This window comes from Anopheles funestus, unplaced genomic scaffold (genome assembly GCF_943734845.2).
Source record: "Anopheles funestus unplaced genomic scaffold, idAnoFuneDA-416_04 scaffold_18_ctg1, whole genome shotgun sequence".
NCBI classification, from domain to species: domain Eukaryota; kingdom Metazoa; phylum Arthropoda; class Insecta; order Diptera; family Culicidae; genus Anopheles; species Anopheles funestus.
This window is the reverse complement of record NW_026045355.1, coordinates 460188-482422: the sequence shown is the minus strand read 5'-3', so window position 1 is coordinate 482422 and position 22235 is coordinate 460188. Positions and strand designations below refer to the sequence as shown.

The 22235-nt window shown below is 46.8% G+C and overlaps 1 long non-coding RNA gene across 1 annotated transcript in view; it reads left to right on the top strand.

Annotated features, from left to right (window-relative positions):
* LOC125774529 (uncharacterized) overlaps positions 1–5501 on the top strand; it is a 52956-nt gene extending 47455 nt beyond the window's left edge. The window contains exon 3 of the long non-coding RNA XR_007421011.1: positions 3950–5501. This is a non-coding gene — a long non-coding RNA (uncharacterized LOC125774529). The remainder of the gene's footprint in view (positions 1–3949) is intronic.
* The last annotated feature ends 16734 nt before the right edge of the window (positions 5502–22235 follow it).

Sequence of the window (22235 nt, the reverse complement as noted above, 5' to 3'; positions counted from 1 at the left end):
GGCTAAGGTGTCTTGGCTAATGTGTCTTAGCTAATGTGTCTTGGCTAAAGTGTCTTGGCTAAGGTGTCTTGGCTAAGGTGTCTCGGCTAATGTGTCTTGGCTAATGTGTCTTGGCTAAGGTGTCTTGGCTAAGGTGTCTTGACTAATGTGTCTCGGCTAATGTGTCTTGGCTAAAGTGTCTTGGCTAAGGTGTCTTGGCTAAGGTGTCTTGGCTAATGTGTCTTGGCTAAGGTGTTTTGGCTAATGTGTCTTGGCTAAGGTGTCTTGGCTAAGGTGTCTTGGCTAATGTGTCTTGGCTAAGGTGTCTTGGCTAAGGTGTCTTGGCTGATGTGTCTTGGCTAATGTGTCTTGGCTAAGGTGTCTTGGCTAATGTGTCTTGGCTAAGGTGTCTTGGCTAACTAATGTGTCTTGGCTAAGGTGTCTTGGCTAAGGTGTCTTGGCTAAGGTGTCTTGGCTAAGGTGTCTTGGCTAATGTGTCTTGGCTAATGTGTCTTGGCTAAGGTGTCTTGGCTAATGTGTCTTGGCTAAGGTGTCTTGGCTAAGGTGTCTTGGCTAATGTGTCTTGGCTAAGGTGTCTTGGCTAAGGTGTCTTGGCTAAGGTGTCTTGGCTAATGTGTCTTGGCTAATGTGTCTTGGCTAAGGTGTCGCGGCTAAGGTGTCTTGGCTAAGGTGTCTTGGCTAATGTGTCTTGGCTAAGGTGTCTTGGCTAATGTGTCTTGGCTAAGGTGTCTCGGCTAATGTGTCTTGGCTAATGTGTCTTGGCTAAGGTGTCTTGGCTAAGGTGTCTTGGCTAATGTGTCTTGGCTAAGGTGTCTTGGCTAAGGTGTCTCGGCTAATGTGTCTTGGCTAATGTGTCTTGGCTAAGGTGTCTTGGCTAAGGTGTCTTGGCTAATGTGTCTTGGCTAAGGTGTCTTGGCTAAGGTGTCTTGGCTAATGTGTCTTGGCTAATGTGTCTTGGCTAAGGTGTCTTGGCTAATGTGTCTTGGCTAAGGTGTCTTGGCTTATGTGTCTTGGCTAATGTGTCTTGGCTAATGTGTCTTGGCTAATGTGTCTTGGCTAAAGTGTCTTGGCTAAGGTGTCTTGGCTAAGGTGCCTTGGCTAATGTGTCTTGGCTAATGTGTCTTGGCTAAGGTGTCTTGGCTAATGTGTCTTGGCTAAGGTGCCTTGGCTAAGGTGTCTTGGCTAATGTGTCTTGGCTAAGGCGTCTTGGCTAATGTGTCTTGGCTAATGTGTCTTGGCTAAGGTGCCTTGGCTAATGTGTCTTGGCTAAGGTGTCTTGGCTAATGTGTCTTGGCTAATGTGTCTTGGCTAAGGTGTCTTGGCTAATGTGTCTTGGCTAAGGTGTCTTGGCTAATGTGTCTTGGCTAAGGTGTCTTGGCTAATGTGTCTTGGCTAATGTGTCTTGGCTAAGGTGTCTTGGCTAATGTGTCTTGGCTAAAGTGTCTTGGCTAAGGTGTCTTGGCTAAGGTGTCTTGGCTAATGTGTCTTGGCTAAGGTGTCTTGGCTAAGGTGTCTTGGCTAAGGTGTCTCGGCTAATGTGTCTTGGCTAAGGTGTCTTGGCTAAGGTGTCTTGGCTAATGTGTCTTGGCTAAGGTGTCTCGGCTAATGTGTCTTGGCTAATGTGTCTTGGCTAAGGTGTCTTGGCTAATGTGTCTTGGCTAATGTGTCTTGGCTAAAGTGTCTTGGCTAAGGTGTCTTGGCTAAGGTGTCTTGGCTAAGGTGTCTTGGCTAATGTGTCTTGGCTAAGGTGTGTTGGCTAATGTGTCTTGGCTAATGTGTCTTGGCTAAGGTGTCTTGGCTAATGTGTCTTGGCTAATGTGTCTTGGCTAAGGTGTCTTGGCTAATGTGTCTTAGCTAAGGTGTCTTGGCTAAGGTGTCTTGGCTAATGTGTCTTGGCTAAGGTGTCTTGGCTAAGGTGTCTTGGCTAAGGTGTCTCGGCTAATGTGTCTTGGCTAATGTGTCTTGGCTAATGTGTCTTGGCAAAGGTGTCTTGGATAACGTGACTTGGCTAAGGTGTCTTGGCTAATGTGTCTTGGCTAATGTGTCTTGGCTAAGGTGTCTTGGCTAAGGTGTCTTGGCTAATGTGTCTTGGTTAATGTGTCTTGGCTAATGTGTCTTGGCTAATGTGTCTTGGCTAATGTGTCTTGGCTAATGTGTCTTGGCTAAGGAGTCTTGGCTAATGCGTCTTGGCAAAGGTGTCTTGGCTAAGGTGTCTTGGCTAATGTGTCTTGGCTAAGGTGTCTTGGCTAAGGTGTCTTGGCTAATGTGTCTTGGCTAATGTGTCTTGGCTAATGTGTCTTGGCTAAGGTGTCTTCGCTAATGTGTCTTGGCTAAGGTGTCTTGGCTAATGTGTCTCGGCTAATGTGTCTTGGCTAATGTGTCTTGGCTAAGGTGTCTTGGCTAAGGTGTCTTGGCTAATGTGTCTTGGCTAAGGTGTCTTGGCTAATGTGTCTTGGCTAAGGTGTCTTGGCTAATGTGTCTTGGCTAATGTGTCTTGGCTAAAGTGTCTTGGCTATGGTGTCTTGGCTAAGGTGTCTTGGCTAATGTGTCTTGGCTAATGTGTCTTGGCTAAGGTGTCTTGGCTAAGGTGTCATGGCTAATGTGTCTTGGCTAACGTGTTTTGGCTAATGTGTCTTGGCTAATGTGTCTTGGCTAAGGTGTCTTGGCTAAGGTGTCTTGGCTAATGTGTCTTGGCTAATGTGTCTTGGCTAATGTGTCTTGGCTAAGGTGTCTTGGCTAATGTGTCTTGGCTAATGTGTCTTGGCTAATGTGTCTTGGCTAAGGTGTCTTGGCTAAGGTGTCTTGGCTGATGTGTCTTGGCTAATGTGTCTTGGCTAAGGTGTCTTGGCTAATGTGTCTTGGCTAATGTGTCTTGGCTAATGTGTCTTTGCTAAGGTGTCTTGGCTAAGGTGTCATGGCTAATGTGTCTTGGCTAATGTGTCTTGGCTAATGTGTCTTGGCTAATGTGTCTTGGCTACTGTGTCTTGGCTAATGTGTCTTGGCTAATGTGTCTTGGCTAAGGTGTCTTGGCTAAGGTGTCTTGGCTAAGGTGTCTTGGCTAATGTGTCTTAGCTAATGTGTCTTGGCTAAAGTGTCTTGGCTAAGGTGTCTTGGCTAAGGTGTCTTGGCTAAGGTGTCTTGGCTAATGTGTCTTGGCTAAGGTGTCTTGGCTAAGGTGTCTTGACTAATGTGTCTCGGCTAATGTGTCTTGGCTAAAGTGTCTTGGCTAAGGTGTCTTGGCTAAGGTGTCTTGGCTAATGTGTCTTGGCTAAGGTGTTTTGGCTAATGTGTCTTGGCTAAGGTGTCTTGGCTAAGGTGTCTTGGCTAATGTGTCTTGGCTAAGGTGTCTTGGCTAAGGTGTCTTGGCTGATGTGTCTTGGCTAATGTGTCTTGGCTAAGGTGTCTTGGCTAATGTGTCTTGGCTAAGGTGTCTTGGCTAACTAATGTGTCTTGGCTAAGGTGTCTTGGCTAAGGTGTCTTGGCTAAGGTGTCTTGGCTAAGGTGTCTTGGCTAATGTGTCTTGACTAATGTGTCTTGGCTAAGGTGTCTTGGCTAATGTGTCTTGGCTAAGGTGTCTTGGCTAAGGTGTCTTGGCTAATGTGTCTTGGCTAAGGTGTCTTGGCTAAGGTGTCTTGGCTAAGGTGTCTCGGCTAATGTGTCTTGGCTAATGTGTCTTGGCTAAGGTGTCGCGGCTAAGGTGTCTTGGCTAAGGTGTCTTGGCTAATGTGTCTTGGCTAATGTGTCTTGGCTAATGTGTCTTGGCTAAGGTGTCTTGGCTAATGTGTCTTGGCTAAGGTGTCTTGGCTAAGGTGTCTTGGCTAATGTGTCTTGGCTAAGGTGTCTTGGCTAAGGTGTCTTGGCTAAGGTGTCTCGGCTAATGTGTCTTGGCTAATGTGTCTTGGCTAAGGTGTCTTGGCTAAGGTGTCTTGGCTAAGGTGTCTTGGCTAAGGTGTCTTGGCTAATGTTTCTTGGCTAATGTGTCTTGGCTAAGGTGTCTTGGCTAAGGTGTCTTGGCTAATGTGTCTTGGCTAATGTGTCTTGGCTAAGGTGTCTTGGCTAAGGTGTCATGGCTAATGTGTCTTGGCTAATGTGTTTTGGCTAATGTGTCTTGGCTAATGTGTCTTGGCTAAGGTGTCTTGGCTAAGGTGTCTTGGCTAATGTGTCTTGGCTAATGTGTCTTGGCTAATGTGTCTTGGCCTAGGTGTCTTGGCTAATGTGTCTTGGCTAATGTGTCTTGGCTAAGGTGTCTTGGCTAATGTGTCTTGGCTAATGTGTCTTGGCTAAGGTGTCTTGGCTAATGTGTCTTGGCTAATGTGTCTTGGCTAAGGTGTCTTGGCTAAGGTGTCTTGGCTAAGGTGTCTTGGCTAAGGTGTCTTGGCTAATGTGTCTTGGCTAAGGTGTCTTGGCTAAGGTGTCTTGGCTAATGTGTCTTGGCTAAAGTGTCTTGGCTAAGGTGTCTTGGCTAAGGTGTCTTGGCTAAGGTGTCTTGGCTAATGTGTCTTGGCTAAGGTGTCTTGGCTAATGTGTCTTGGCTAATGTGTCTTGGCTAAGGTGTCTTGGCTAATGTGTCTTGGCTAATGTGTCTTGGCTAAGGTGTCTTGGCTAATGTGTCTTGGCTAATGTGTCTTGGCTAATGTGTCTTGGCTAAGGTGTCTTCGCTAATGTGTCTTGGCTAAGGTGTCTTGGCTAAGGTGTCTTGGCTAATGTGTCTCGGCTAATGTGTCTTGGCTAATGTGTCTTGGCTAAGGTGTCTTGGCTAAGGTGTCTTGGCTAAGGTGTCTCGGCTAATGTGTCTTGGCTAATGTGTCTTGGCTAAGGTGTCTTGGCTAATGTGTCTTGGCTAATGTGTCTTGGCTAATGTGTCTTGGCTAAGGTGTCTTGGCTAAAGTATCTTGGCTAAGGTGTCTTGGCTAAGGTGTCTTGGCTAAGGTGTCTTGGCTAATGTGTCTTGGCTAAGGTGTCTTGGATAATGTGTCTTGGCTAAGGTGTCTTGGCTAATGTGTCTTGGCTAAGGTGTCTTGGCTAATGTGTCTTGGCTAAGGTGTCTTGGCTAAGGTGTCTTGGCTAATGTGTCTTGGCTAAGGTGTCTTGGCTAATGTGTCTTGGCTAATGTGTCTTGGCTAAGGTGTCTCGGCTAATGTGTCTTGGCTAATGTGTCTTGGCTAATGTGTCTTGGCTAAGGTGTCTTGGCTAAGGTGTCTTGGCTAAGGTGTCTTGGCTAAGGTGTCTTGGCTAATGTGTCTTGGCCAAAGTGTCTTGGCTAAGGTGTCTTGGCTAATGTGTCTTGGCTAAGGTGTCTTGGCTAATGTGTCTTGGCTAAGGTGTCTTGGCTAATGTGTCTTGGCTAATGTGTCTTGGCTAAGGTGTCTCGGCTAAGGTGTCTTGGCTAATGTGTCTTGGCTAATGTGTCTTGGCTAAGGTGTCTTGGCTAAGGTGTCTTGGCTAATGTGTCTTGGCTAAGGTGTCTTGGCTAAGGTGTCTTGGCTAAGGTGTCTCGGCTAATGTGTCTTGGCTAAGGTGTCTTGGCTAAGGTGTCTTGGCTAATGTGTCTTGGCTAAGGTGTCTCGGCTAATGTGTCTTGGCTAATGTGTCTTGGCTAAGGTGTCTTGGCTAATGTGTCTTGGCTAATGTGTCTTGGCTAAAGTGTCTTGGCTAAGGTGTCTTGGCTAAGGTGTCTTGGCTAAGGTGTCTTGGCTAATGTGTCTTGGCTAAGGTGTGTTGGCTAATGTGTCTTGGCTAATGTGTCTTGGCTAAGGTGTCTTGGCTAATGTGTCTTGGCTAATGTGTCTTGGCTAAGGTGTCTTGGCTAATGTGTCTTAGCTAAGGTGTCTTGGCTAAGGTGTCTTGGCTAATGTGTCTTGGCTAAGGTGTCTTGGCTAAGGTGTCTTGGCTAAGGTGTCTCGGCTAATGTGTCTTGGCTAATGTGTCTTGGCTAATGTGTCTTGGCAAAGGTGTCTTGGATAACGTGACTTGGCTAAGGTGTCTTGGCTAATGTGTCTTGGCTAATGTGTCTTGGCTAAGGTGTCTTGGCTAAGGTGTCTTGGCTAATGTGTCTTGGTTAATGTGTCTTGGCTAATGTGTCTTGGCTAATGTGTCTTGGCTAATGTGTCTTGGCTAATGTGTCTTGGCTAAGGAGTCTTGGCTAATGCGTCTTGGCAAAGGTGTCTTGGCTAAGGTGTCTTGGCTAATGTGTCTTGGCTAAGGTGTCTTGGCTAAGGTGTCTTGGCTAATGTGTCTTGGCTAATGTGTCTTGGCTAATGTGTCTTGGCTAAGGTGTCTTCGCTAATGTGTCTTGGCTAAGGTGTCTTGGCTAATGTGTCTCGGCTAATGTGTCTTGGCTAATGTGTCTTGGCTAAGGTGTCTTGGCTAAGGTGTCTTGGCTAATGTGTCTTGGCTAAGGTGTCTTGGCTAATGTGTCTTGGCTAAGGTGTCTTGGCTAATGTGTCTTGGCTAATGTGTCTTGGCTAAAGTGTCTTGGCTATGGTGTCTTGGCTAAGGTGTCTTGGCTAATGTGTCTTGGCTAATGTGTCTTGGCTAAGGTGTCTTGGCTAAGGTGTCATGGCTAATGTGTCTTGGCTAATGTGTTTTGGCTAATGTGTCTTGGCTAATGTGTCTTGGCTAAGGTGTCTTGGCTAAGGTGTCTTGGCTAATGTGTCTTGGCTAATGTGTCTTGGCTAATGTGTCTTGGCTAAGGTGTCTTGGCTAATGTGTCTTGGCTAATGTGTCTTGGCTAATGTGTCTTGGCTAAGGTGTCTTGGCTAAGGTGTCTTGGCTGATGTGTCTTGGCTAATGTGTCTTGGCTAAGGTGTCTTGGCTAATGTGTCTTGGCTAATGTGTCTTGGCTAATGTGTCTTTGCTAAGGTGTCTTGGCTAAGGTGTCATGGCTAATGTGTCTTGGCTAATGTGTCTTGGCTAATGTGTCTTGGCTAATGTGTCTTGGCTACTGTGTCTTGGCTAATGTGTCTTGGCTAATGTGTCTTGGCTAAGGTGTCTTGGCTAAGGTGTCTTGGCTAAGGTGTCTTGGCTAATGTGTCTTAGCTAATGTGTCTTGGCTAAAGTGTCTTGGCTAAGGTGTCTTGGCTAAGGTGTCTTGGCTAAGGTGTCTTGGCTAATGTGTCTTGGCTAAGGTGTCTTGGCTAAGGTGTCTTGACTAATGTGTCTCGGCTAATGTGTCTTGGCTAAAGTGTCTTGGCTAAGGTGTCTTGGCTAAGGTGTCTTGGCTAATGTGTCTTGGCTAAGGTGTTTTGGCTAATGTGTCTTGGCTAAGGTGTCTTGGCTAAGGTGTCTTGGCTAATGTGTCTTGGCTAAGGTGTCTTGGCTAAGGTGTCTTGGCTGATGTGTCTTGGCTAATGTGTCTTGGCTAAGGTGTCTTGGCTAATGTGTCTTGGCTAAGGTGTCTTGGCTAACTAATGTGTCTTGGCTAAGGTGTCTTGGCTAAGGTGTCTTGGCTAAGGTGTCTTGGCTAAGGTGTCTTGGCTAATGTGTCTTGGCTAATGTGTCTTGGCTAAGGTGTCTTGGCTAATGTGTCTTGGCTAAGGTGTCTTGGCTAAGGTGTCTTGGCTAATGTGTCTTGGCTAAGGTGTCTTGGCTAAGGTGTCTTGGCTAAGGTGTCTCGGCTAATGTGTCTTGGCTAATGTGTCTTGGCTAAGGTGTCGCGGCTAAGGTGTCTTGGCTAAGGTGTCTTGGCTAATGTGTCTTGGCTAATGTGTCTTGGCTAATGTGTCTTGGCTAAGGTGTCTTGGCTAATGTGTCTTGGCTAAGGTGTCTTGGCTAAGGTGTCTTGGCTAATGTGTCTTGGCTAAGGTGTCTTGGCTAAGGTGTCTTGGCTAAGGTGTCTCGGCTAATGTGTCTTGGCTAATGTGTCTTGGCTAAGGTGTCTTGGCTAAGGTGTCTTGGCTAAGGTGTCTTGGCTAAGGTGTCTTGGCTAATGTTTCTTGGCTAATGTGTCTTGGCTAAGGTGTCTTGGCTAAGGTGTCTTGGCTAATGTGTCTTGGCTAATGTGTCTTGGCTAAGGTGTCTTGGCTAAGGTGTCATGGCTAATGTGTCTTGGCTAATGTGTTTTGGCTAATGTGTCTTGGCTAATGTGTCTTGGCTAAGGTGTCTTGGCTAAGGTGTCTTGGCTAATGTGTCTTGGCTAATGTGTCTTGGCTAATGTGTCTTGGCCTAGGTGTCTTGGCTAATGTGTCTTGGCTAATGTGTCTTGGCTAAGGTGTCTTGGCTAATGTGTCTTGGCTAATGTGTCTTGGCTAAGGTGTCTTGGCTAATGTGTCTTGGCTAATGTGTCTTGGCTAAGGTGTCTTGGCTAAGGTGTCTTGGCTAAGGTGTCTTGGCTAAGGTGTCTTGGCTAATGTGTCTTGGCTAAGGTGTCTTGGCTAAGGTGTCTTGGCTAATGTGTCTTGGCTAAAGTGTCTTGGCTAAGGTGTCTTGGCTAAGGTGTCTTGGCTAAGGTGTCTTGGCTAATGTGTCTTGGCTAAGGTGTCTTGGCTAATGTGTCTTGGCTAATGTGTCTTGGCTAAGGTGTCTTGGCTAATGTGTCTTGGCTAATGTGTCTTGGCTAAGGTGTCTTGGCTAATGTGTCTTGGCTAATGTGTCTTGGCTAATGTGTCTTGGCTAAGGTGTCTTCGCTAATGTGTCTTGGCTAAGGTGTCTTGGCTAAGGTGTCTTGGCTAATGTGTCTCGGCTAATGTGTCTTGGCTAATGTGTCTTGGCTAAGGTGTCTTGGCTAAGGTGTCTTGGCTAAGGTGTCTCGGCTAATGTGTCTTGGCTAATGTGTCTTGGCTAAGGTGTCTTGGCTAATGTGTCTTGGCTAATGTGTCTTGGCTAATGTGTCTTGGCTAAGGTGTCTTGGCTAAAGTATCTTGGCTAAGGTGTCTTGGCTAAGGTGTCTTGGCTAAGGTGTCTTGGCTAATGTGTCTTGGCTAAGGTGTCTTGGATAATGTGTCTTGGCTAAGGTGTCTTGGCTAATGTGTCTTGGCTAAGGTGTCTTGGCTAATGTGTCTTGGCTAAGGTGTCTTGGCTAAGGTGTCTTGGCTAATGTGTCTTGGCTAAGGTGTCTTGGCTAATGTGTCTTGGCTAATGTGTCTTGGCTAAGGTGTCTCGGCTAATGTGTCTTGGCTAATGTGTCTTGGCTAATGTGTCTTGGCTAAGGTGTCTTGGCTAAGGTGTCTTGGCTAAGGTGTCTTGGCTAAGGTGTCTTGGCTAATGTGTCTTGGTTAAAGTGTCTTGGCTAAGGTGTCTTGGCTAATGTGTCTTGGCTAAGGTGTCTTGGCTAATGTGTCTTGGCTAAGGTGTCTTGGCTAATGTGTCTTGGCTAATGTGTCTTGGCTAAGGTGTCTCGGCTAAGGTGTCTTGGCTAATGTGTCTTGGCTAATGTGTCTTGGCTAAGGTGTCTTGGCTAAGGTGTCTCGGCTAATGTGTCTTGGCTAATGTGTCTTGACTAATGTGTCTTGGCTAAGGTGTCTTGGCTAAGGTGTCTTCGCTAATGTGTCTTGGCTAAGGTGTCTTGGCTAATGTGTCTTGGCTAAGGTATCTTGGCTAATGTGTCTTGGCTAAGGTGTCTTGGCTAATGTGTCTTGGCTAATGTGTCTTGGCTAAGGTGTCTTGGCTAAGGTGTCTTGGCTAATGTGTCTTGGCTAATGTGTCTTGGCTAATGTGTCTTGGCTAAGGTGTCTTGGCTAAGGTGTCTCGGCTAATGTGTCTTGGCTAATGTGTCTTGGCTAAGGTGTCTTGGCTAATGTGTCTTGGCTAAGGTATCTTGGCTAATGTGTCTTGGCTAAGGTGTCTTGGCTAATGTGTCTTGGCTAAGGTGTCTTGGCTAAGGTGTCTTGGCTAATGTGTCTTGGCTAATGTGTCTTGGCTAATGTGTCTTGGCTAAGGTGTCTTGGCTAAGGTGTCTTGGCTTATGTGTCTTGGCTAAGATGTCTTGGCTAAGGTGTCTTGACTAATGTGTCTTGGCTAAGGTGTCTTGGCTAAGGTGTCTTGGCTAAGGTGTCTTGGCTAAGGTGTCTTGGCTAAGGTGTCTCGGCTAATGTGTCTTGGCTAATGTGTCTTGGCTAAGGTGTCTTGGCTAAGGTGTCTTGGCTAAGGTGTCTTGGCTAATGTGTTTTGGCTAAGGTGTCTTGGCTAATGTGTCTTGGCTAATGTGTCTTGGCTAAGGTGTCTTGGCTAAGGTGTCTTGGCTAATGTGTCTTGGCTAATGTGTCTTGGCTAAGGTGTCTTGGCTAAGGTGTCTTGGCTAATGTGTCTTGGCTAATATGTCTTGGCTAATGTGTCTTGGCTAATGTGTCTTGGCTAAGGTGTCTTGGCTAAGGTGTCTTGGCTAAGGTGTCTTGGCTAATGTGTCTTGGCTAAGGTGTCTTGGCTAAGGTGTCTTGGCTAAGGTGTCTTGGCTAAAGTGTCTTGGCTAAGGTGTCTTGGCTAATGTGTCTTGGCTAAGGTGTCTTGGCTAAGGTGTCTTGGCTAAGGTGTCTTGGCTAAGGTGTCTTGGCTAAGGTGTCTTGGCTAAGGTGTCTTGGCTAATGTGTCTTGGCTAAGGTGTCTTGGCTAAGGTGTCTTGGCTAATGTGTCTTGGCTAAGGTGTCTTGGCTAAGGTGTCTTGGCTAATGTGTCTTGGCTAAGGTGTCTTGGCTAAGGTGTCTTGGCTAATGTGTCTTGGCTAATGTGTCTTGGCTAATGTGTCTTGGCTAAGGTGTCTTGGCTAATGTGTCTTGGCTAAGGTGTCTTGGCTAATATGTCTTGGCTAAGGTGTCTTGGCTAAGGTGTCTTGGCTAATGTGTCTTGGCTAAGGTGTCTTGGCTAAGGTGTCTTGGCTAAGGTGTCTTCGCTAATGTGTCTTGGCTAATGTGTCTCGGCTAAGGTGTCTTGGCTAATGTGTCTTGGCTAAGGTGTCTTGGCTAAGGTGTCTTGGCTAATGTGTCTTGGCTAAGGTGTCTTGGCTAAGGTGTCTTGGCTAATGTGTCTTGGCTAAGGTGTCTTGGCTAAGGTGTCTTGGCTAATGTGTCTTGGCTAAGGTGTCTTGGCTAAGGTGTCTTGGCTAATGTGTCTTGGCTAAGGTGTCTTGGCTAATGTGTCTTGGCTAATGTGTCTTGGCTAATATGTCTTGGCTAAGGTGTCTTGGCTAAGGTGTCTTGGCTAAGGTGTCTTGGCTAATGTGTCTTGGCTAAGGTGTCTTGGCTAATGTGTCTTGGCTAAGGTGTCTTGGCTAAGGTGTCTTGGCTAAGGTGTCTTGGCTAATGTGTCTTGGCTAAGGTGTCTTGGCTAAGGTGTCTTGGCTAATGTGTCTTGGCTATTGTGTCTTGGATAAGGTGTCTTGGCTAATGTGTCTCGGCTAATGTGTCTTGGCTAATGTGTCTTGGCTAAGGTGTCTTGGCTAAGGTGTCTTGGCTAATGTGTCTTGACTAATGTGTCTTGGCTAAGGTGTCTTGGCTAATGTGTCTTGGCTAAGGTGTCTTGGCTAAGGTGTCTTGGCTAATGTGTCTTGGCTAAGGTGTCTTGGCTAAGGTGTCTTGGCTAAGGTGTCTTGGCTAAGGTGTCTTGGCTAATGTGTCTTGGCTAATGTGTCTTGGCTAATGTGTCTTGGCTAATGTGTCTTGGCTAAGGTGTCTGGGCTAACTAATGTGTCTTGGCTAAGGTGTCTTGGCTAAGGTGTCTTCGCTAATGTGTCTTGGCTAAGGTGTCTTGGCTAATGTGTCTTGGCTAAGGTGTCTTGGCTAAGGTGTCTTGGCTAATGTGTCTTGGCTAAGGTGTTTTGGCTAATGTGTCTTGGCTAAGGTGTCTTGGCTAAGGTGTCTTGGCTAATGTGTCTTTGCTAAGGTGTCTTGGCTAAGGTGTCTTGGCTAATGTGTCTTGGCTAATGTGTCTTGGCTAAAGTGTCTTGGCTAAGGTGTCTTGGCTAAGGTGTCTTGGCTAAGGTGTCTTGGCTAATGTGTCTTGCCTAAGGTGTCTTGGCTAAGGTGTCTTGACTAATGTGTCTTGGCTAATGTGTCTTGGCTAAAGTGTCTTGGCTAAGGTGTCTTGGCTAAGGTGTCTTGGCTAATGTGTCTTGGCTAAGATGTTTTGGCTAATGTGTCTTGGCTAAGGTGTCTCGGCTAAGGTGTCTTGACTAATGTGTCTTAGCTAAGGTGTCTTGGCTAAGGTGTCTTGGCTAATGTGTCTTGGCTAAGGTGTCTTGGCTAAGGTGTCTCGGCTAATGTGTCTTGGCTAATGTGTCTTGGCTAAGGTGTCTTGGCTAAGGTGTCTTGGCTAAGGTGTCTTGGCTAATGTGTCTTTGCTAAGGTGTCTTGGCTAAGGTGTCTTGGCTAATGTGTCTTGGCTAATGTGTCTTGGCTAAAGTGTCTTGGCTAAGGTGTCTTGGCTAAGGTGTCTTGGCTAAGGTGTCTTGGCTAATGTGTCTTGCCTAAGGTGTCTTGGCTAAGGTGTCTTGACTAATGTGTCTTGGCTAATGTGTCTTGGCTAAAGTGTCTTGGCTAAGGTGTCTTGGCTAAGGTGTCTTGGCTAATGTGTCTTGGCTAAGGTGTTTTGGCTAATGTGTCTTGGCTAAGGTGTCTTGGCTAAGGTGTCTTGGCTAATGTGTCTTGGCTAAGGTGTCTTGGCTAAGGTGTCTTGGCTAATGTGTCTTGGCTAATGTGTCTTGGCTAATGTGTCTTGGCTAATGTGTCTTGGCTAATGTGTCTTGGCTAAGGTGTCTTGGCTAAGGTATCTTGGCTAATGTGTCTTGGCTAAGGTGTCTTGGCTAAGGTGTCTTGGCTAATGTGTCTTGGCTAATGTGTCTTGGCTAATGTGTCTTGGCTAAGGTGTCTTGGCTAATGTGTCTTGGCTAATGTGTCTCGGCTAATGTGTCTTGGCTAATGTGTCTTGGCTAAGGTGTCTTGGCTAAGGTGTCTTGGCTAATGTGTCTTGGCTAATGTGTATTGGCTAATCTGCTTGGCTAATGTGTCTTGGCTAAGGTGTCTTGGCTAATGTGTCTTGGCTAAGGTGTCTTGGCTAATGTGTCTCGGCTAATGTGTCTTGGCTAAGGTGTCTTGGCTAAGGTGTCTTGGCTAAGGTGTCTTGGCTAAGGTGTCTCGGCTAATGTGTCTTGGCTAATGTGTCTTGGCTAAGGTGTCTTGGCTAAGGTGTCTTGGCTAAGGTGTCTTGGCTAAGGTGTCTTGGCTAATGTGTCTTGGCTAATGTGTCTTGGCTAATGTGTCTTGGCTAAGGTGTCTTGGCTAATGTGTCTTGGCTAAGGTGTCTTGGCTAAGGTGTCTTGGCTAAGGTGTCTTGGCTAATGTGTCTTGGCTAATGTGTCTTGGCTAAGGTGTCTTGGCTAATGTGTCTTGGCTAAGGTGTCTTGGCTAACTAATGTGTCTTGGCTAAGGTATCTTGGCTAATGTGTCTTGGCTAAGGTGTCTTGGCTAAGGTGTCTTGGCTAATGTGTCTCGGCTTATGTGTCTTAGCTAATGTATCTTGGCTAAGGTGTCTTGGCTAAGGTGTCTTGGCTAATGTGTCTTGGCTAATGTGTCTTGGCTAATGTGTCTTGGCTAAGGTGTCTTGGCTAATGTGTCTTGGCTAAGGTGTCTTGGCTAATGTGTCTTGGCTAAGGTGTCTTGGCTAAGGTGTCTTGGCTAATGTGTCTTGGCTAAGGTGTCTTGGCTAAGGTGTCTTGGCTAATGTGTCTTGGCTAATGTGTCTTGGCTAATGTGTCTTGGCTAAGGTGTCTTGGCTAACTAATGTGTCTTGGCTAAGGTATCTTGGCTAATGTGTCTTGGCTAAGGTGTCTTGGCTAAGGTGTCTTGGCTAATGTGTCTTGGCTAATGTGTCTTGGCTAATGTGTCTTGGCTAAGGTGTCTTGGCTAATGTGTCTTGGCTAATGTGTCTCGGCTAATGTGTCTTGGCTAATGTGTCTTGGCTAAGGTGTCTTGGCTAAGGTGTCTTGGCTAATGTGTCTTGGCTAATGTGTATTGGCTAATCTGCTTGGCTAATGTGTCTTGGCTAAGGTGTCTTGGCTAATGTGTCTTGGCTAAGGTGTCTTGGCTAATGTGTCTCGGCTAATGTGTCTTGGCTAAGGTGTCTTGGCTAAGGTGTCTTGGCTAAGGTGTTTTGGCTAAGGTGTCTCGGCTAATGTGTCTTGGCTAATGTGTCTTGGCTAAGGTGTCTTGGCTAAGGTGTCTTGGCTAAGGTGTCTTGGCTAAGGTGTCTTGGCTAATGTGTCTTGGCTAATGTGTCTTGGCTAATGTGTCTTGGCTAAGGTGTCTTGGCTAATGTGTCTTGGCTAAGGTGTCTTGGCTAAGGTGTCTTGGCTAAGGTGTCTTGGCTAATGTGTCTTGGCTAATGTGTCTTGGCTAAGGTGTCTTGGCTAATGTGTCTTGGCTAAGGTGTCTTGGCTAACTAATGTGTCTTGGCTAAGGTATCTTGGCTAATGTGTCTTGGCTAAGGTGTCTTGGCTAAGGTGTCTTGGCTAAGGTGTCTTAGCTAATGTATCTTGGCTAAGGTGTCTTGGCTAAGGTGTCTTGGCTAATGTGTCTTGGCTAATGTGTCTTGGCTAATGTGTCTTGGCTAAGGTGTCTTGGCTAATGTGTCTTGGCTAAGGTGTCTCGGCTAATGTGTCTTGGCTAATGTGTCTTGGCTAAGGTGTCTTGGCTAATGTGTCTTGGCTAAGGTGTCTTGGCTAAGGTGTCTTGGCTAATGTGTCTTGGCTAAGGTGTTTTGGCTAATGTGTCTTGGCTAAGGTGTCTTGGCTAAGGTGTCTTGGCTAATGTGTCTTGGCTAAGGTGTCTTGGCTAAGGTGTCTTGGCTAAGGTGTCTTGGCTAATGTGTCTTGGCTAAGGTGTCTTGGCTAATGTGTCTTGGCTAAGGTGTCTTGGCTAACTAATGTGTCTTGGCTAAGGTGTTTTGGCTAAGGTGTCTTGGCTAAGGTGTCTTGGCTAAGGTGTCTTGGCTAATGTGTCTTGGCTAAGGTGTCTTGGTTAAGGTGTCTTGGCTAAGGTGTCTTGGCTAAGGTGTCTTGGCTAATGTGTCTTGGCTAAGGTGTCTTGGCTAAGGTGTCTTGGCTAAGGTGTCTCGGCTAATGTGTCTTGGCTAATGTGTCTTGGCTAAGGTGTCTTGGCTAAGGTGTCTTGGCTAATGTGTCTTGGCTAAGGTGTCTTGGCTAAGGTGTCTCGGCTAATGTGTCTTGGCTAATGTGTCTTGGCTAAGGTGTCTCGGCTAAGGTGTCTTGGCTAAGGTGTCTTGGCTAATGTGTCTTGGCTAATGTGTCTTGGCTAAAGTGTCTTGGCTAAGGTGTCTTGGCTAATGTGTCTTGGCTAAGGTGTCTTGGCTAAGGTGTCTTGGCTAATGTGTCTTGGCTAAGGTGTCTTGGCTAAGGTGTCTTGGCTAAGGTGTCTCGGCTAATGTGTCTTGGCTAATGTGTCTTGGCTAAGGTGTCTTGGCTAAGGTGTCTTGGCTAAGGTGTCTTGGCTAATGTGTCTTGGCTAATGTGTCTTGGCTAAGGTGTCATGGCTAATGTGTCTTGGCTAATGTGTTTTGGCTAATGTGTCTTGGCTAATGTGTCTTGGCTAAGGTGTCTTGGCTAAGGTGTCTTGGCTAATGTGTCTTGGCTAATGTGTCTTGGCTAATGTGTCTTGGCTTATGTGTCTTGGCTAAGGTGTCTTGGCTAATGTGTCTTGGCTAATGTGTCTTGGCTAAGGTGTCTTGGCTAATGTGTCTTGGCTAAGGTGTCTTGGCTAAGGTGTCTTGGCTAAGGTGTCTTGGCTAATGTGTCTCGGCTAATGTGTCTTGGTTAATGTGTCTTGGCTAAGGTGTCTTGGCTAAGGTGTCTCGGCTAATGTGTCTTGGCTAATGTGTCTTGCCTAAGGTGTCTTGGCTAAGGTGTCTTGGCTAATGTGTCTTGGCTAATGTGTCTTGGCTAATGTGTCTTGGCTAAGGTGTCTTGGCTTATGTGTCTTGGCTAAGATGTCTTGGCTAAGGTGTCTAGGCTAATGTGTCTTGGCTAAGGTATCTTGGCTAAGGTGTCTTGGCTAAGGTGTCTCGGCTAATGTGTCTTGGCTAATGTGTCTTGGCTAAGGTGTCTTGGCTAAGGTGTCTTGGCTAAGGTGTCTTGGCTAAGGTGTCTTGGCTAATGTGTCTTGGCTAATGTGTCTTGGCTAATGTGTCTTGGCTAAGGTGTCTTGGCTAAGGTGTCTTGGCTAATGTGTCTTGGCTAATGTGTCTTGGCTAAGGTGTCTTGGCTAAGGTGTCTTGGCTAATGTGTCTTGGCTAATGTGTCTTGGCTAATGTGTCTTGGCTAAGGTGTCTTGGCTAAGGTGTCTTGGCTAAGGTGTCTTGGCTAAGGTGTCTTGGCTAATGTGTCTCGGCTAATGTGTCTTGGCTAATGTGTCTTGGCTAAGGTGTCTTGGCTAATGTGTCTTGGCTAAGGTGTCTTGGCTAATGTGTCTTGGCTAAGGTGTCTTGGCTAAGGTGTCTTGGCTTAAGTGTCTCGACTAATGTGTCTTGGCTAATGTGTCTTGGCTAAGGTGTCTTGGCTAAGGTGTCTTGGCTAAGGTGTCTTGGCTAAGGTGTCTTGGCTAATGTGTCTTGGCAAATGTGTCTTGGCTAAGGTGTCTTGGCTAAGGTGTCTTGGCTAATGTGTCTTGGCTAATGTGTCTTGGCTAATGTGTCTTGGCTAAGGTGTCTTGGCTAATGTGTCTTAGCTAAGGTGTCTTGGCTAAGGTGTCTTGGCTAATGTGTCTTGGCTAAGGTGTCTTGGCTAAGGTGTCTCGGCTAATGTGTCGTGGCTAATGTGTCTTGGCTAAGGTGTCTTGGCTAAGGTGTCTTGGCTAAGGTGTCTTGGCTAATGTGTCTTGGCTAATGTGTCTTGGCTAATGTGTCTTGGCTAAAGTGTCTTGGCTAAGGTGTCTTGGCTAAGGTGTCTTGGCTAATGTGTCTTGGCTAATGTGTCTTGGCTAAAGTGTCTTGGCTAAGGTGTCTTGGCTAAGGTGTCTTGGCTAAGGTGTCTTGGCTAATGTGTCTTGGCTAAGGTGTCTTGGCTAAGGTGTCTTGACTAATGTGTCTTGGCTAATGTGTCTTGGCTAAAGTGTCTTGGCTAAGGTGTCTTGGCTAAGGTGTCTTGGCTAATGTGTTTGGCTAAGGTGTTTTGGCTAATGTGTCTTGGCTAAGGTGTCTTGGCTAAGGTGTCTTGGCTAATGTGTCTTGGCTAAGGTGTCTTGGCTAATGTGTCTTGGCTAATGTGTCTTGGCTAAGGTGTCTCGGCTAATGTGTCTTGGCTAATGTGTCTTGGCTAAGGTGTCTTCGCTAATGTGTCTTGGCTAAGGTGTCTTGGCTAATGTGTCTTGGCTAAGGTGTCTTGGCTAATGTGTCTTGGCTAATGTGTCTTGGCTAAGGTGTCTTGGCTAATGTATCTTGGCTAATGTGTCTTGGCTAATGTGTCTTTGCTAAGGTGTCTTGGCTAAGGTGTCATGGCTAATGTGTCTTGGCTTATGTGTCTTGCCTAATGTGTCTTGGCTAAGGTGTCTTGGCTAATGTGTCTTGGCTAATGTGTCTTGGCTAAGGTGTCTTGGCTAATGTGTCTTAGCTAAGGTGTCTTGGCTAAGGTGTCTTGGCTAATGTGTCTTGAGTAAGGTGTCTTGGCTAAGGTGTCTTGGCTAAGGTGTCTCGGCTAATGTGTCTTGGCTAATGTGTCTTGGCTAAGGTGTCTTGGCTAAGGTGTCTTGGCTAATGCGTCTTGGCTAATGTGTCTTGGCTAATGTGTCTTGGCTAAGGTGTCTTGGCTAATGTGTCTTGGCTAAGGTGTCTTGGCTAAGGTGTCTTGGCTAATGTGTCTTGGCTAAAGTGTCTTGGCTAAGGTGTCTTGGCTAAGGTGTCTTGGCTAATGTGTCTTGGCTAAGGTGTCTTGGCTAATGTGTCTTGGCTAAGGTCTCTTGGCTAAGGTGTCTTGACTAATGTGTCTTGGCTAATGTGTCTTGGCTAAGGTGTCTTGACTAATGTGTCTTGGCTAATGTGTCTTGGCTAATGTGTTTTGGCTAAGGTGTCTTGGCTAAGGTGTCTTGGCTAATGTGTCTTGGCTAAGGTGTCTTGGCTAAGGTGTCTTGGCTAAGGTGTCATGGCTAAGGTGTCTTGGCTAATGTGTCTTGGCTAAGGAGTCTTGGCTAATGTGTCTTGGCTAATGTGTCTTGGCTAAGGTGTCTTGGCTAACGTGTCTTGGCTAAGGTGTCTTGGCTAACTAATGTGTCTTGGCTAAGGTATCTTGGCTAATGTGTCTTGGCTAAGGTGTCTTGGCTAAGGTGTCTTGACTAATGTGTCTTGGCTAATGTGTCTTGGCTAATGTGTCTTGGCTAAGGTGTCTTGGCTAATGTGTCTTGGCTAAGGTGTCTTGGCTAAGGTGTCTTGGCTAATGTGTCTCGGCTAATGTGTCTTGGCTAATGTATCTTGGCTAAGGTGTCTTGGCTAATGTGTCTTGGCTAATGTGTTTCGGCAAATGTGTCTTGGCTAATGTGTCTTGGCTAAGGTGTCTTGGCTAAGGTGTCTTGGCTAAGGTGTCTTGGCTAATGTGTCTTGGCTAATCTGCTTGGCTAATGTGTCTTGGCTAAGGTGTCTTGGCTAATGTGTCTTGGCTAAGGTGTCTTGGCTAAGGTGTCTTGGCTAATGTGTCTCGGCTAATGTGTCTTGGCTAAGGTGTCTTGGCTAAGGTGTCTTGGCTAAGGTGTCTTGGCTAAGGTGTCTCGGCTAATGTGTCTTGGCTAAGGTGTCTTGGCTAAGGCGTCTTGGCTAAGGTGTCTTGGCTAATGTGTCTTGGCTAAGGTGTCTTGGCTAATGTGTCTTGGCTAAGGTGTCTTGGCTAATGTGTCTTGGCTAATGTGTCTTGGCTAATGTGTCTTGCCTAATGTGTCTTGGCTAATGTGTCTTGGCTAAAGTGTCTTGGCTAAGGTGTCTTGGCTAAGGTGTCTTGGCTAAGGTGTCTTGGCTAATGTGTCTTGGCTAAGGTGTCTTGGCTAATGTGTCTTGGCTAAGGTTTCTTGGCTAATGTGTCTTGGCTAATGTGTCTTGGCTAAGGTGTCTTGGCTAATGTGTCTTAGCTAAGGTGTCTTGGCTAAGGTGTCTTGGCTAATGTGTCTTGGCTAAGGTGTCTTGGCTAAGGTGTCTTGGCTAAGGTGTCTCGGCTAATGTGTCTTGGCTAATGTGTCTTGGCTAAGGTGTCTTGGCTAAGGTGTCTTGGCTAATGTGTCTTGGCTAAGGTGTTTTGGCTAATGTGTCTTGGCTAAGGTGTCTTGGCTAAGGTGTCTTGGCTAATGTGTCTTGGCTAAGGTGTCTTGGCTAAGGTGTCTTGGCTAATGTGTCTTGGCTAATGTGTCTTGGCTAAGGTGTCTTGGCTAATGTGTCTTGGCTAAGGTGTCTTTTTTTTTTTTTTTTTTTTGTTAACGGGGAGGGAACCTTCAAAAGGTACCCACCTCGAAGGGCGGCTTGCGGCTACAAACCAATCCCTCCGAGATGGGTTATGTGGGATTCATCGTGACGCTGGGCCCGTGAAGCGGACCCGGCAGCCGATGGGACCCTAACTAAGCCACTCCTCGACCTGATCCGAACCCTGCCGATGCGCTTGATGTGCGTAGTACTCCATGCAGGAACGTTTGTGCGATGCAACCATCCTGTTGACGCGCTGCTGCTTTCCAATGCTGCTACTGCGTCATCCGTCCTAGTTGTCTCAGCTGCTGCTGCTGCTTCGTGCCTTCCTTCCGCTGCTGCTGCTTAATTCCGCCCGTCCGTAGCCGCTACTTCCGGTGGGGTCTAGCTCCTGCTGCTGCTCTGGTTACTCGTTGCTGCTGCTGCTGCTTCCGTTGTCGTCATCCTTTGGTGCGGTCACGGCGGCAGCTGTTGCTGTCCCGTTTGTACCGTGTTCCGCCGTCGTTGTTGTCGTCTCCGTCTGGCCGTAGGTGGACTTTCCTCATTCCATCTCACTTGGAGGTTTCTGAAGATGGTCCTTGCGGCGGTCCGGACTGCTTCCCATGTGCTGCTGTTGGCACACATTTCCGCTGCAAGATTTTCTATCGTCAAGCGGGTGTGGCTCTGCTGCTGCATCTCGTGTTGGGTTCGAGCAAACCGTGGACAGTGGAACATTACGTGGTCGACATCTTCCACTTGGTGTTCACACACCGGACAGTTTGGCGAGCCGTCGAGGATGCCTTTTTCGACGAAGTAGCTCCGGAGAAACCCATGCCCTGTAAAGAGTTGAGAGAGATAAAAATCAATTTCTCCGTGCTTGCGATTTACCCAGGACATAATGTCCGGGATAATTCTCCTCGTCTTCATCCCCGGCGATCTCGGCTGCCCCGCTCCGGCTGTCCATTGTTGTTGCCAGCGTCCCATGGTCTCTTCCCTTTGCCGCTTTCGTATGTCTGGTCCTGGACTTCCCCTCGCTACCTTTTCGTCGTGGCAGCGGATGTCCTCCTCTAGGAGAAGGACTAACGGGATAGTGCTTGCGACCACGCAAGCGGCATCGTAGGAGACCGTTTGGAAGGCACTGGCCACTCGAAGAACTCCTGTGCGGTGCGTCCTCTGAACCGTGGTCCGGTGAACGTCCTTCTGAAGAAGCGTCCGTCCCCACGATGGTGCCGCGTAACGGACAATGCTATTCCCAACGTTAACCAAGGGTCTCCTTCTGCTGCTTTTTGGGCCACACTTATTCGGCATCAGAGCGGTCAAGACATTCGTGATACGTGATGCCTTGCTGCAAACCTTCTCCAAATGCCGACCGTGGTGCTGTTTGCGGCAGAGCTCGACCCCCAGGTACTTGAGCGATTCCGTGGATACGATCGTGTGTCCCCCCGCACGTAGTTGACCTACCTGCGGGTTGTGATGAGTGCAGAAGATCATGTAGCCGGTCTTTTGATGGGCCAGTGTTGCTGACGGGAACAAATCGGACTACGGTCCGCCGTATTAAGTTGACTACGCGAAGGATAGTCAACTGGAAACTTCTTGCGCAAGTTTCTTTTGCCGTTGATAGGCTATTTTCCGTAGATCGGCGATTGAGCAGTTCTGACAGTAGGCTGTGTATTGAAAACTCAATATCAATTCCTAATGTGGAGTGCCGCTCGAATCGCCTACAGAAAAGACTCGTAGGTTCCAAGTTCGGATAACAAGTGAAGTTTTATTGAAAATTATCCAGCTTATATACTAACAAAGTTTAATGGTATTAGTTCTTGTTCTACACGCAGTAAGTGTGTGTTAGTTTCAAGAACGTAAGGGTAAATTCCTAGTTTACCTCCTAATGTTAGTTTAGGATTCTGTAATGCGATCCGATTCGGCCTTGTTTAGTTAATTGCACCGAGCGCATAGGCGCGTGTTTCCTTACCGCTACTGTGCGTACGTTACTCAGATGCAAGCGGCTACCCGATGGAATTGTTTTAAGGATCAAGTGCAAGTTTATTATTGCCTGCCATATGCTACGGCTTGCGGGCGTATTGCGCTTATCGCTATTTGTTTTCCTCTCGTTCGTAGATGGATGCTGTTTACCCGTTTCGGTACCTTATTGATATTAGCATTTCAAGATGCCCTATTCCTAACTATTCCGGGTAATCGATTGTTTAAAATATCAAGGCTTGAACAAGCCAATCCTTGTGATGTGTTTATTACTTGCTTGCCTACCGCAACGCGGTGGCGTTAGATCGCGTTGATCTTTCCCTATTTTCTTTTGGTTTCATCCTAAATAAACACATGGCTAGGTTCTGTTTTGGTGCTCTATCCTAAACCTTTTTTGTTATTAAATGTTTATGCCATTGAAAGCAGGTCATTGTGCTGCACATGCGTTCCTTACCCTGAGTTGAACGCACTCGAGTCGGTTATTCTATTTTCCATTTTAGACCTCCTTCGCTTGACCTACGCAACGCGTGATTTAATTGCCGTAGAACAAACCTTTCTAATGTTCTTATCTAATTTGGTCTAATCCAAACCCCATGTGACATTTTTCAATGCCAGCTATTGATTAACCTCGCATGCCTCCTGCCTGGTGAAAGTAAATCTTTTTCTTTCTTATGATAGATCGAATTTTCTTACGCGTACGCTTGTGAATTTTGTCGCGTCCGTAACATTCCACCCCTGGTAAAACTACCTGTTAGTTTTACCAAATTTCGCGACATTATTTCCTACTTAGCTCTCTCCGATACCTGAATTGGACGCATGTTGCTGCTTTAGCTGATGAGTTGAAGAGTGGGCATACTTGTAGGATGACGCTGCTATGATGACGCTGCTAGTGATGACTATCGATGGCG